General features: G+C 43.1%; 1 protein-coding gene across 3 annotated transcripts in view; it reads left to right on the top strand.

Annotated features, from left to right (window-relative positions):
• The window catches only part of YEATS2 (YEATS domain containing 2), a 1,703,429-nt gene that overhangs the window by 511,596 nt on the left and 1,178,835 nt on the right, over positions 1-12,998 (top strand). The window lies entirely within an intron of this gene.

Here is a 12,998-nt window from a genome sequence, read left to right as displayed (position 1 = left end):
TTCTATGTACTTTGCGTTTTAATTTTATATATATATATATATATATATATATATATATATATATATATATAGATATAGATATATATACACACACACACACACACACATATATATATATATATATATATATATACATATATGTATGTATATATCTATATATATATATATATATATATATATATATATATATACACATAAACATGTATATATTTTTTCTAGATCTAGGGCATGCTTTGGAGAATTATAGTGTCTGTGTAGGCCAAGTCTTTTGTTTTTATTCTGAAAACTCTTCAAAACTGTTTAGATTAGAAATAACTTGCAGTCGTGATTTGTATCACCGTTGTGTTTTTCAGTTTGCATTGGACCTGTGATGTCCTTTCCCCATAGGAAGTGGTCAGACAGGCAGTTAAGGAAAGGGTTGTCATTTGCTGGAGTAATGCAACAGTGATAGCTTCTGTGTATGACTTCTCATGAATTAAAGGCCTCTGATGAAACTCCTTTGTCTTGCAAATCATGACATGTCTCACTGAGCTGAGAGCTCTTGCATGGAATTCAGATCAGATGTTGCATGTTGCATGCCTGTGGATAAGGTGCATTTTGTTGTCTCAGAGGAAGGAGGCAGTATACCCACTGTTCTAGTTGGTGAGAACACCAGGTGTTGAGCATAGCAGTCAAAGAATCCTGCCTTTGTTGCCTGGCCTCCAAGGCATCAGCAGCAGATGGATTCAGGAGCTCCCCTATCTCCTATTCAGCTCTCATCAGTTGCCTGGACATCAGGCCTTGGTTAAGGGTTCCCTTCAGGTCCTGCAGCCCAGGGCAAATCAACTCTGTGTCTAGAATCCTGTCCCCCAAGAGAAAGGGGCAGCCCTTCCCTTGAGAGGGATGATGATTCCTTCGAGAGTGAGGCCTAAGACTTTGATGACTACTCCCAAATGTCTTTCCTTGCGTAGGTAAGACACAGACACAGATTATGCCACGTTCCCTGCTTCACCCATTTATTTGGAGGCCCACTTTTTAGAAGGTATCAGCACTTCAACTGTAAAGCAAAAAGATGCATCAGATTCCAAGACAAAAGTATTTGATTTAGAGAGTCAGGATGATCCTAACTATGCAGCGTTTCCTCCAGTCTTGGTAGCACTAGTCAATGTACTTGAGCAAAAGTTTTTGCATAATACCTAGCTGCAGTAATTCTGTATGGCAGAACCAAGGGCTTTCACATGTAGTTTTACCTGGGCAACTGCCTCATTCAGGCACTATCTCAAGAGGAAACAAAGAAGGCCTTACTTTTCACTGTGGGTTGTTTTTTAAAGTCTGTAGTTTTCCCCATTGACATCCTCAAGTCAGATCTCATCCCTTCCAAGAAAATTATGTTCCTTGGGTTCACACCGGATTCTCACAGCCAGAAGCTTACCTCCTTCCAGACAAGGTAAACTCTCTGGCCCAATAATTCTAGCAGGTGGATGTAAAAGTAATGATTACAGTTTGGGAATTCTTAGGTCACTGGGATTTGGAACCTGCACAGTTCTGGTGGTTCTCTTGGCCAGAATGCAGATAAGATTCTCTTGATGTCTTGAGAAGTACCTGAAGTAAATATTCACCTTCTATGGAGGTCTATGCGAACATGCGTCTCCAAAGCGCTAGCTTGGTGGTCCAACCAGGTTATACTGAACCAATTGATGACATTCAAAGAAGTCTGTCACTGTCCAACAGTAAACGTACATATGCCTCAAATTTAGATGGGGCAGAGGGTTGGGATGCAAATCAAAGGAAGAAACACATAAATATAAAGGAGATGATTGCACTTATACAGGCAGCAAGGACCTTCAGGTCCATCTGGAAAACCGGGTTCTACAGGTATCAGCAGACAGCACTACTGTAATGTGGCACATCAGCAACCAAATGGGGATGTGCTTGTACCATGTATGCAGATTAACCATGACTGTCTGGAAGATAGCTAGCTGCAGATCCCCATGAATGGATGTTGTACAGGGATGATTTTCTTCAGACTGCTGACAGTGTGAGCCAGCGGTAGGAAATGTTTCCCTCTCCAAGCACCAGACCGCTTTGGAATTACCTCACAAAGAAGCTTAAGCAGTGGATGCCTTTAAATGTATAAGTCTCTCTTTGTATGCATTCCCTCCTATCCCCTTTCTCCCTAGGGTGATCCAAAAGGCAAGCAAAGGAGGGAAGAAAGGGCCAGTGATAATCTTAGTAGCACCCTTTTGGCCCAGGCAAAATTGTTTTTCCCTCATAATTCAAACATCTAGGGTGAAACCTTATGTGCTGCCTTTGCAAATGTATCTCCTGATTCAGAACAGTGAGTCTCCAGTGCATCCCAATCAAGACATAATGCAGCTATCCTCTCAGATGATTTAACTCTTTTGTCCTTCAGACACTAGTAGACACAAGGTCTGCAAAGCCTGTCAAGAAAGAAATTCAGGAAGGATCAGGACCTTAACATGCTGCTACAGTTCATGACTCTTCTGTAGCTGTTCAGTTCAGTGTAACATATTACTTTGTGAAGGTTTAGGAATCGGCCATTTAATTCTGCATACTGGTAAACACTTTCCAAAGGGAGTCCTTCATCTGAGGCAACCCAGAAAAACTGTTTTTCTCCTGGAAGTACTGACACATCCTCTTTTTGCACCTGCTGCCTTGTCCTCCCCAGATACACAAGATAGAAAACTATTTTGTTACTGTCCTTCATCTCCACTATTAGGATTTCAGAATTGTAGTCACTCATATGCAGAGATCTCTTTTTAGTTAAAACCAACCTCAGCTTTATGTCAAAAACAGTGACTGAGTTTTCTCTTAATCAGACTGCCCAACTCCCGATTTTCTTTCTTGATCCCCAAAGCAGGGGAAATGTATATATATATATATATATATATATCTATATCTATATATATATATATATATATATATATATATATATATATATATATATATATTATTTTTTAATGTCTTTGATGTGTAGACAGCTGAGATGTTACCTAGATAAAATCAAGAACATCAAAACAACAGATTAGTTATTTTTTCCTTAAGAATGAAGTTGGGGAAAAAATATTTAAGCAGACAATTTCCTAAGTTGCTTCTTGTTCTGTTTCCATCATGGAAAGAAGCTGGAAAATACAGTGAAAGCCTATATTGGTAGGGTACTGCAGCCAGTGTGTCCTTTCTGAGAAGGATGAGTGCACAAACTGATGTTCTTAATTTTTCAGTGTTGCAGTCATAACTGATGGGATTTCTTGCTGGAGAAGCCCTTGACTGGCCCGACTACCAGAGAATTTTATTCTCCTTTTGAAGCTTGTGGACACCCTGACCAGTGCCATAATTTATGGGTATAAAGGGAGTCAGCCAGTGCAAGAACCTCAATTTTTGTTTTGCCGTTGGAGCCCAAAGCAGAGTGCTAGTCAGTGCATCAGTCCACACCAGAGAAATGAGGCATCTAAAGCTAAGTACCCCATTGTGGAACTTCTCGTGTTTCTTGACTAATGTCAGAGAAAGTTAATAACTGCCTTTGCTGTGGCAAACGGTTAGCACACCGGGGCTTTCATTCCTTTTGTGTAACTTATTTGGGCCCAGAACATGACATTCCTAACTTGTCAGTTTTGTGTACGCTATAATAGAACAGTCAAGGGTAGGGCTGAGATTTTAGCTAAGCAATTTAGTGTTTTGCTAGGACCTTTGTGTACTGTGTCACATGCCAGTACAGCTGAGGTTGGTCTCCCTTGGAGTAAAAAGGAAAAGTGCTCAAAACTTAGGTTACTGGGCAGTGCTTGTTTGCCCTCTGTCTATCCACCTAGGCTTTTGATCATCGAAGAAGGTGAGATGCTTTTACAGTCCCTTTCAGTGATTGAAGTTGTGGCACAGGCCTCTCTCCATACCCATTCAGAGTCCGTTGCACCACTGTGTCCCTCTTTTTCCTTATAGGCTGAAGGACTCAGTTCGTTGATCGAGTCTGGAGCTGCTTCACAGGTTTTGACTTCCATTGACCGCTCTAAAACCGGCAAAGGGGTATCCAGAATCTATCATTGTCTGGAGATTGCCTCAGTTCACTGTCCTCCGGATTTGTCTATCCATCTGCATCCCAGCCCTAGTGTGGATGTTGCTTTCAGGCCTAAGCCTAAGGCCTTATATAAAAAGGCTGCATCCGGCTTACCTCAGCTAAGACCTTCTGGCTTCCACTCCCAAACTCAGGCATAAACAACAAGACCTTATTAGGTTGGCTTGAAGATTTGACCTGTGTGGTCTAATCCAGGTGTCTGTCCCCCTGGTTCTGCCCCTGAATCTTCTGGTAAAAGAAAGAGAGATATTCCCCACCAAACATCTTCTGATTCTTTTGACTCTTGAGAATGATAATGATGAATCCACCTTTGCTTCTTATGGAGATTCAGATTTTGAGGAGAACCTTGCTTCAGCCTTTTACCCTGAGGACATCTCTTTTGGGTATACTTAATATACCCTGTGGATGCACTTTAAATGGGAAGGACAGTACCAAGAAGAGAGATAGAGAATATCTAAATCTCCCTGAGCATAAACCTGTGGTGGATCATGTCCTGCTTGATTCTACATTGAAACTGTCATCTCCCCATTCCATGGAAACCTGATGGATATTACAGGGTTCTGGATTCCCGCAGACATCTTTTCAAGAAGTCTGTAGCAGACACTGAAGTGCTGACTCTGGGCCTTAAGGGAGCTAAAGCTAGTACCTCCAAACATCCCATGCCAACTGACAACAAAAGCTGACCCTTGGACAGGTTTGGAAAGAAGGTGTATGCATCTGCTGCCCTCGTCATGGGGGCTTTGACTTGCCAGTTTCATATGAAGTATCAAGAATCCATTTTAGACTAGTTGAAGCAAAACCTGTTGGGGGATTGAAAGTAAAGCCCTTTCCAAGGAACTGCTAGATTTAAGCAGTTCTTGCTGTCAAGTAACTAGGTACTCCTTGTACTCTGGCCGTGATGCTCTGGAAGCTTCCAGCGGGATCTGTCATTAGAAGTTATACCTGGCTGAGGGAACAGTCCCTCCTTGAGCATGTCAAATCCAGTCTCTTGGATGCTCCTTTAGACAAAGATTTCCTTTTTGGCCCCAAAGCTGAAGCATAGGCCCTAGGGCCGATAGCCTAGTACCAACCTATGAACCTATGGGATCATGTCAGTCGCCCTGCTAGACAGGGGTCCAGAGAAGTAAATATTGTGGGAAGAAATATCCGGGGAATTGTTATGGCTAGGCTTGCATAGGCCCTAGGGCCGATAGCCTAGTACCAACTTATGAACCACACTTAAGAAGATTGTGGATAAGGCCAAACTGAACGCCCCGGACATGGTCAGAGGGTGACTGAAGCAGACTGGCGAGTCAGGCCCCGGCACCGCACTCGACACCGAGAAGCAGCTCTCCAACTCCCTGTAGCAAGCACTCAGGTCTCTCAAACGCTATACGACTCAGTCATTCAACAGCAGGTACCGTCAAACAATCAGCTCACCTCCTGATTAGACATGCTGACCTTGAGGCAAATTCCTAAACTACCTGACCTGGAGCATTGAGGATGACCTGATTTGAGAGTCCAAGGGCACCTTAAGAATGGCCCTTGAGCAGTAATAAGATGATCAAGAATGATACTTTGGCTTAAACTCTGATGATACAATTGTCATTCAAAGGGGATGGATCTGGACAAGCTGATCCACCAAGTGTCTTGAAGGGATGACATGAAGGGGTCAAATTCCTGGCTTCGCTGGAGGAGGGCTAGCTACCTAACTCTGCCCCCATAGTGCCTTTTTAGGGGAGGCTCAAATTCTAAACCTACCACAAAAAGAAAACAAAGGAAAAAAAAAAAGGGTAATGCTGTTCAATGCCAGAGAAAAAAAAAGCAAAATGCATGCTGGTTCGAGGGCCTTCTCAGTATGGAGAATCTCGATGTCTGTGCAGTGACAGGTTCAGAGCTCCTGGCCCTGAGAGCACCCCAGCACTATTTTTACCTTATATCATGTTCCCCCCCAAAATCCGGGACAATGCAAGAAAGGAGGGTATCCAGTTTCAATACCAAGAAGACAAATATACCCTCACATAGCGCACACCTCAACCGCATCATCGGAGACCATCCAGGTGCAATTAACCATAGGCAAGACTGCTCTGCAAATGCATGTTAGCAATGGTCACATGTTACAGGCCACCTCAAACCATGGCCCTCCCTAACACTAGAGGGGATAAATGTATCACCAAACACCATCATGCCCTGGTGACTTCAATTACTAAAATAGACTAAGGAACACTACTCACACACAAACCAAAAGCCCAAAGTTCCTGAATTCAAAAACTCCAAACTCAAATGCCATGGAACCCTCCATCACAAGAGTCCCCACAAGGAAAGAAACATCATCACCATCTCATCATCGGACAAAACACGAGCACACACCGAAACGACCCCTCACTGGTATTCTAGATCATCAAACTAATAATCTTAAACTTGTCTCATCTCATCCCACCCCACAAAAAAAAAAAAACCAAACAGTAAATAGACCTCGAGAACGACGACTTCACACTTCTAAAGAGACTAGTGTGGTCTCCTTTAAGGCCGAGAGCCGAGGATCAGTAGTAGATCTCAAGCTCAACTTACAAATGCTACCTGCACACCATGCCTGGGGCCATGGATAAGGCAATCCCAAAAAAACAAAAAACAAAGACCAAAAGCGCAAAGGCAGCAGTGACCCCAGCCATAAACATAAACAAACAAAACAACAAAGGAGGAAAAAGCTACAGATAGAGCAAAATCCTTAAAATAAACACACTTTGATACACTATAAGTAAAAAAACTAAGAAGCTTCATAAAATCATCCAAAGCAAATTTTTGAGAAAAAAGTCCATGCAAATGGCCAAGCACTTTCTTCAGGTACAACCTCCTTGCTTCAGCCGCTGTTGCCCTGCCAAACACTGGTCCTTTCTGGCCTCCCATTCTACGTCTAGACATAGGAGATCCCAAAAAGAAATGATTCAAAGGCAGCACCAGCGTCTGAGATAGTGGCAAACAGATGCCAGTAGGCCTGGGTGAGTCTGCCACCAGGGGCCCAGCAGGGAGCAATCATGACTCTTCCTTGGCACTTCCTTTCCCCCTCCCCTCAGGTCCCACGTCTCCCTCACTAACCCCTCTCAGACTAGGACTATGGCTGTCTGTATTCCTATAAAAATTGTCAGGGACCAGTGAGTAATGAAAATCATTCAGAGAGGTTACAAACTCCAGTTCAAACAGCCTCTAATTTGATCAGACCTCTCGGATATTCCACCAAACCAAAAGACAAATGCCTTAAAGCAAGTACAGCTCCTGTGCACCCAAGGTTCTGTGGAACCAGTACCAAACTCATTACAAGGAAAGGTTTTTACACAAGGCTCTTCCTAGTCCCCAGAAAAGAGATACCTGGAAGCTGATTTTGGACCTGTCAAGTCTCAACCGATTCTTGCAGCTACCAAAATTCAAAATGCTTACACTTGAAAAACTAATATATGTAAAATATCGTGAATTCACTGGAGTTCCTCAACAGTACCGAAAGAGTTGCGTCGAGTGACGGGTTGATACAGTGTGCTGCAGGTGTGATGAGCTCTGGTTTGAAACATGCCAGAGGTGTTTATTTCGTTGCCTCCATTGTACAGTAGGCTTTCTGCATGGCCCACCTCATAAATAAGGGTATTTCATCTAGGAACAAGGGGGTCATAACATCCCTGTACTCCTCCCTTATCAGACCCATTATCGAGTACAATGCCCCCTTTGTCATGTACCTTGCCAAGCACATGCAGAGCTGGAGAGACCACATAGGTTCCTGACCAGGAAAATTTAGGGTCTCAACCACCTATCCTATACAGATAGGCTAAAAGCCCTGTCACTCTACTCGTACAGACTGCTCAGGGGTAACTTGCATCTAGCATACAAGGGCATCTCAGACCCAGCCTTGATGGAGTTGCTGCATAGCTGTAAGTCAAACTCCCCTTGCGTAACCCACACGCAAGGCCTTAACCTGGTCTGTGATATTAATAGAACTTGTTGGCGGGATAGATTTGTGTCCCAAAGACTCCCCCATCTGTGGAATAGACTTCCTCTCCATGTTAAACAGAGTACCTCTCTAGCTCTCTTTAAGAGGAACCTGGACGACTGGATGGGAAACAAAAAATACACCCCTGGGATCCCGCCTGTGTCCCTGTTGGACAGGGGAAACAGGTGCCGACTTTGAGGGAACATGGGCCAAATTCTTGGCTAGGCTTGTAAAGGCCTCTGGGCCAATAGCCTAGTATCATCCTATGAACCAAAAGTCTTAGACCATCCCCACAAACAGGATTGTGTTTTGAAGGGCTTTTCTGGACTGATCACTTCAGAAAGCCTTTCTTCCTGCAGACCGGGTTACCTTTCTAGCATGTACTTCCAAAAGCTCCTTCTCAGGAGCTACCTCACAGCTACAGAGTACTTCAAAGCCTTGGGTTATGTGGCCTCTTGTATCCTCATGATCCCCCTGACCAGACATTATTTGAAGAAACTGCACTGGTACCTTGGAAGTGTGCCATGCCAGTATTCTCAATCCCTCAACTTCAGGGTGAAGCTTCTCCTTTGTCTCAGACAAGAGTTTGCCTGGTGGGCCCAAGCATGTTCCCTCAACCCAGGCCTTCCCTTCAGGACCAAACTGTAACCACAGATGTCACGGAAATAGCCTGGGAGCCCACTTCAACAACTTCCAGACTAAGGACAGATGGAACTCCCAGTTCAAGAGCAAACACATCAACCTAAAAGAATTGATGGCAGTCCAGAAAAGCCTGATTGCCTTCAGAGACCAGTGGAGACCAGGAGTACTCCTGGTAAAGACAGAGACAATACCATGGTTATGCGGTACCTAAACAAGCAAGGGGGGCGGCTCACTCTTACCCTCTTTGCTACCTTGCTATGGACCTTTGGGAAATTGCAAACTCCGTAGGCCTGCACTTCATGGCACAGTGCCTACCAAGAGAAACCAGTCAACTGGCAGATCACCTTAGCAGGAACCTGTCAGACCCTCACAAGTTGCAACCGCATTGAGTAGTTTTTCTCAGCATAGTCAAAGAATGAGGAGTGTCACGGATAGACCTTTTTGAAACCAAATTAAATGTTCACTTGAAAACATTTTACTCAAGGACCAAAACAAGGTCATCCTGGAAGACAAGTGCCTTCTTCCCTTAGAAAGGTATATTCCTGTATTCCTTCCCCCAATAACCTCACTCCCCAGGGTACTGTGGAAGGTAAGGGAAGATGGGGCAAGGATCATTCTAATAGCCCCAAATTGGCTAAGGCAGCATTGGTATACTGTATTATCTGTCTAAGCAAGAAGAAACCATAGTTGCTGTACCAGCGAGTGAACATATTAACACAGAACAAGGGCTACATCATACACGCCAGCCTGAACACTCTCAAATTGATAGCTTGAATGATACCTTGACCTGCTGGTGCAGGCACCCCTCGACAAACATGTCTTGGACATTCTAAAAGAAGCCAGGAGACCTAGCCTAAAAAAAATCTTGATCCACCAAATGGAAAAGATTCACTTTATAGTGTAGACAAAAGGGACATAGTCTTCTGGAAACTCAGATACCTCTGATCCTTTCATATTTGTCAGGACTTTTTGCAAAAGGACTTTACTATTCCTCTATAAAAATTGATTGACACATGAAGAAGCTCACCCTCCCACCTTTTGAGCCAGCTGCCTTGCAGGTATTAAATTCCTGATCCCGAAGACAGCTTTCCTACTAGCCATTACTTCAGCTAGAAGGGTTTCAGAGCTTTAGTCCTTTTTGTGTGTAGAACCTTTCGTCACTTTCCACCTATATAGCGTCTCTCTTAGGGTCAACCCTTCCTTTATGCTTAAAGGGCATCTGTCTGTATCAGACCATCCACTTGCCTACCTTCTTCCCTAACCCTCAAAACAAGGGGGAAAGAATCCTACATATTTTGGATATACACAGGCAACTTTATTACTGCTTGCACAGAACAAAGAACGTCAGGAAGTCTGCCCAGCATTTTGTGGCCTTTGCCTGTAGCTCTCAGGGGAGACCAGTTTCTAAACAATCAGTATTCAAATGGATCTTTCACTGTTTTGTTTTGCTACAACCATTATAGAAGGAAACAACAAGACTGTATGAGGTCACACTCTGGGCTACTGCTGCATCTATGGTTTTTCTAAAAGGGGTGGCCTCTACAGACATTTTGGAAGCTGCTACTTGGTCCTCTGTGCGTATCTTCACCAAACATCATCACTTTACAGCCTTCTCAAATTCCAGAGCGTTGTTTGCCACTGCCATCTTGCAGGGCATCCTTTCTTCTCCCGAATCTTTCCATCCACCCTTCTTTTAGCTTTGGGAGTCATCCAATCAGTTATGACTGTAACAGTGAAGCATGATGAACATGGTACAGTTGTGTACACTTACAATAAATTTAGACGTTCGATCCTTGGTTGGGAGGGTGGCCTAATGGTTAAGGTGTTTGCCTTACAAACACAAGATGCAGGGTTTGAGTCTCACAAGGGATAATTGGCTAGGCTTACAATGGCTCACAAGGGCAGTTAGCCTAGTACTAACCTATGAAACCTATGAACCTATGAGTGCATTCACTGTTGCAGTATTCTTTCTCTTCCTCTTTCCCCATGGGCTTAGGTGGTGTTATTCTCCTCTCTTCTTCCAGGTTCTTCCCTCTTCATTCTTCTCTCTACATACCCTGAAGTTTCTGAGCTTAGGCCTTTGCACTTGGGAACTTTCTAGGGCCTTGCTCTCTGTTGGGGTAAGAAAGTACTGAGGTTATGGCGCTGGCTGACTTCCTGTATACCCAGACGTCTTGATGTCGGTCAGGGCATCAGCCAGCTTCAGGAGAAGGAGAAAATTATTTTGTAGTCAGGCTGGCCAAGGCATTCTGTTCTGTGGCAGGAAATCCCATCAGTTATGACTGCAACAGTGAGTACACTTGAAAATCTGCATTTATAGTAAGTGTACACAACAGTACTTTCTTATGGCAGCATCTTTGTCATCAGTCCACACCTTTTTCAAAAAATATAGGTTAGACATTGTTAGGTATAACGCTAGACCTGCAGCTGCCATTCTGCAGGGCCTGTTGTAGCCCAACCCTATCAACTGAGCTTTGTCAATCATCCCAGTAGTAGGGATTACTGCAGCAGCAATATGTGCTAAGAGTGTACTACAGATGTGTAATTACTTACCAAAGCAGCACATATTCAAGCAGATCACCCTTGTAGTACTGATTCCATCCCACTTTTCCCTCGTCTTGTCTTGGGCTTCCTTTGCTGTGTTGTATACCCTATCCCTGTGTAGTTTACACTTCACCCTTCTTCCCTCTGAAGGGCTCTGTCCTGCTGAGGTGTCATGGCTTTGGAAAACAGTACATCTCCAAGTCTTGATCCAGAGGGTGCAAACATGTCTCTGCTTGGATAAGATCGTTGGCTGTCTGCTTTGGGTCTAGTAGGGAAGATGCTCCATGGTAATCTTGGGTTAAAAAAGCACTAAAATGGTGGTGGCAGTTGTCAGCTTTATACAGCAAATATCCATCCACCTAACTTAAAGGGGAAAGAGCATTTAGCTGTGGAATTTGAGCTGGACGTTGGGCTTTCTGTGGAGGAAATTCCAGTAGTAAAGATTACTACAGCAGTAATCTACTGTTCTGGTGTGTTCTTCCAGAGTTGTGCAGTTTTCCTCCTTCGAGTGTGTTATACTGTCCAGGCACAGTTTACATTCAAATGCGATGAAGTGACAAAAATTGTGTAATGCACATTGTGCAGTACACGTAATCCCCGTCTTGCAGTTGTTATATTAAGTTCTGAAACAATGTAGTCTTCCAAAAGTTAGTACACCTGCAGTTTGCATTTCTTCCCTTTTTGGAGGAGGAGCTTGAGAGGTTACGATAACCATTTTCTGGCTTATAACACTAATCAGGATACATCTATTAGTGCATCACTCAATGGAGATAACTGACATAGTTGTACTGGTCATCTTCTCTTCTTATGTATGGAAATTGATGGCATGAAGGTCCCTTAAACCACTTAATCTAATTTTCCAGCCTATTTGATAAGCTACAGATCCTGTTTCCAGTACTTATGACAAGAACTGCTCTTTGTGCCTCAATTGCATTGTAGAATTCTGTCACTGGGTTTGAACCGGCGTACATTTTCAGGAAAGGTTGTTTGGTCTGCCAGATAAAGAGGATATGTTTTTGAATGCTTGTGCCTGATTGGGACTACCTGTATTTTGTTAAGGTACTGTAATGTTTTTCATATTCCCAGCCACCACTTTTCTTCACTATTGTACATATTAAGTTGCCACATTTTTAATACACGTTTTGAAAAATTTTTCCTATTTTTGTCGCTTTTATCTGAACTACATTTTCATGTCTGTGCCATTGTGAAGATATCCTTAGAACTACATGCAGTACTTCACTGGATTAGTACTGGCTGGCTGTCATCAGTAGCAAGCTGTAATTTACTGATGACACCTTTTCTTTATATTTCTATTACACTGCTAGCCTTTCTTGCTGTTTTCTCACATTGCTGATATATTTTAGATAATCCAGTATAGCAAGCTTCCAAGTCCTTTTCTGTTTTTTGTTGTGGCTATTACTACCCCTCTCATTGTATATTTTCTGGATAGTTACTTTCTAAGGGCACAATTCTGCATGGAATTCATATTTTAGACTGTTCCCATTGTCTTGACAAGCTGTATCCTTTTTTCACCTTGTATTTCATGTCTGTTACATATATGTGCTTTTAGCAAAATGGTCACTTTATCTTTCAAAACATTCTGCAGTGCTACTTGAAAAGATGCTGGAAAGCAGCAGCCCTACCAGATTGTTAACCCATTTGTAATCACCCCTTCATATTAATGGATTATAGTCAGTAAGGACTCTTTTTGTGTTCTTTTGTATAGCCAGTATTTTTATCCAGGCCATCACTCTGATCCATCCAATGTCTGTAAGTTCATTAATCTTTTTT

This window comes from Protopterus annectens, chromosome 4.part1 (genome assembly GCF_019279795.1).
Source record: "Protopterus annectens isolate FY-2018-M chromosome 4.part1, PAN1.0, whole genome shotgun sequence".
In the NCBI taxonomy this organism is placed as follows: Eukaryota; Metazoa; Chordata; order Ceratodontiformes; family Protopteridae; genus Protopterus; species Protopterus annectens.
Note: the sequence above shows the minus strand (reverse complement) of the source record. Positions and strands in the feature narration are given on the sequence as shown.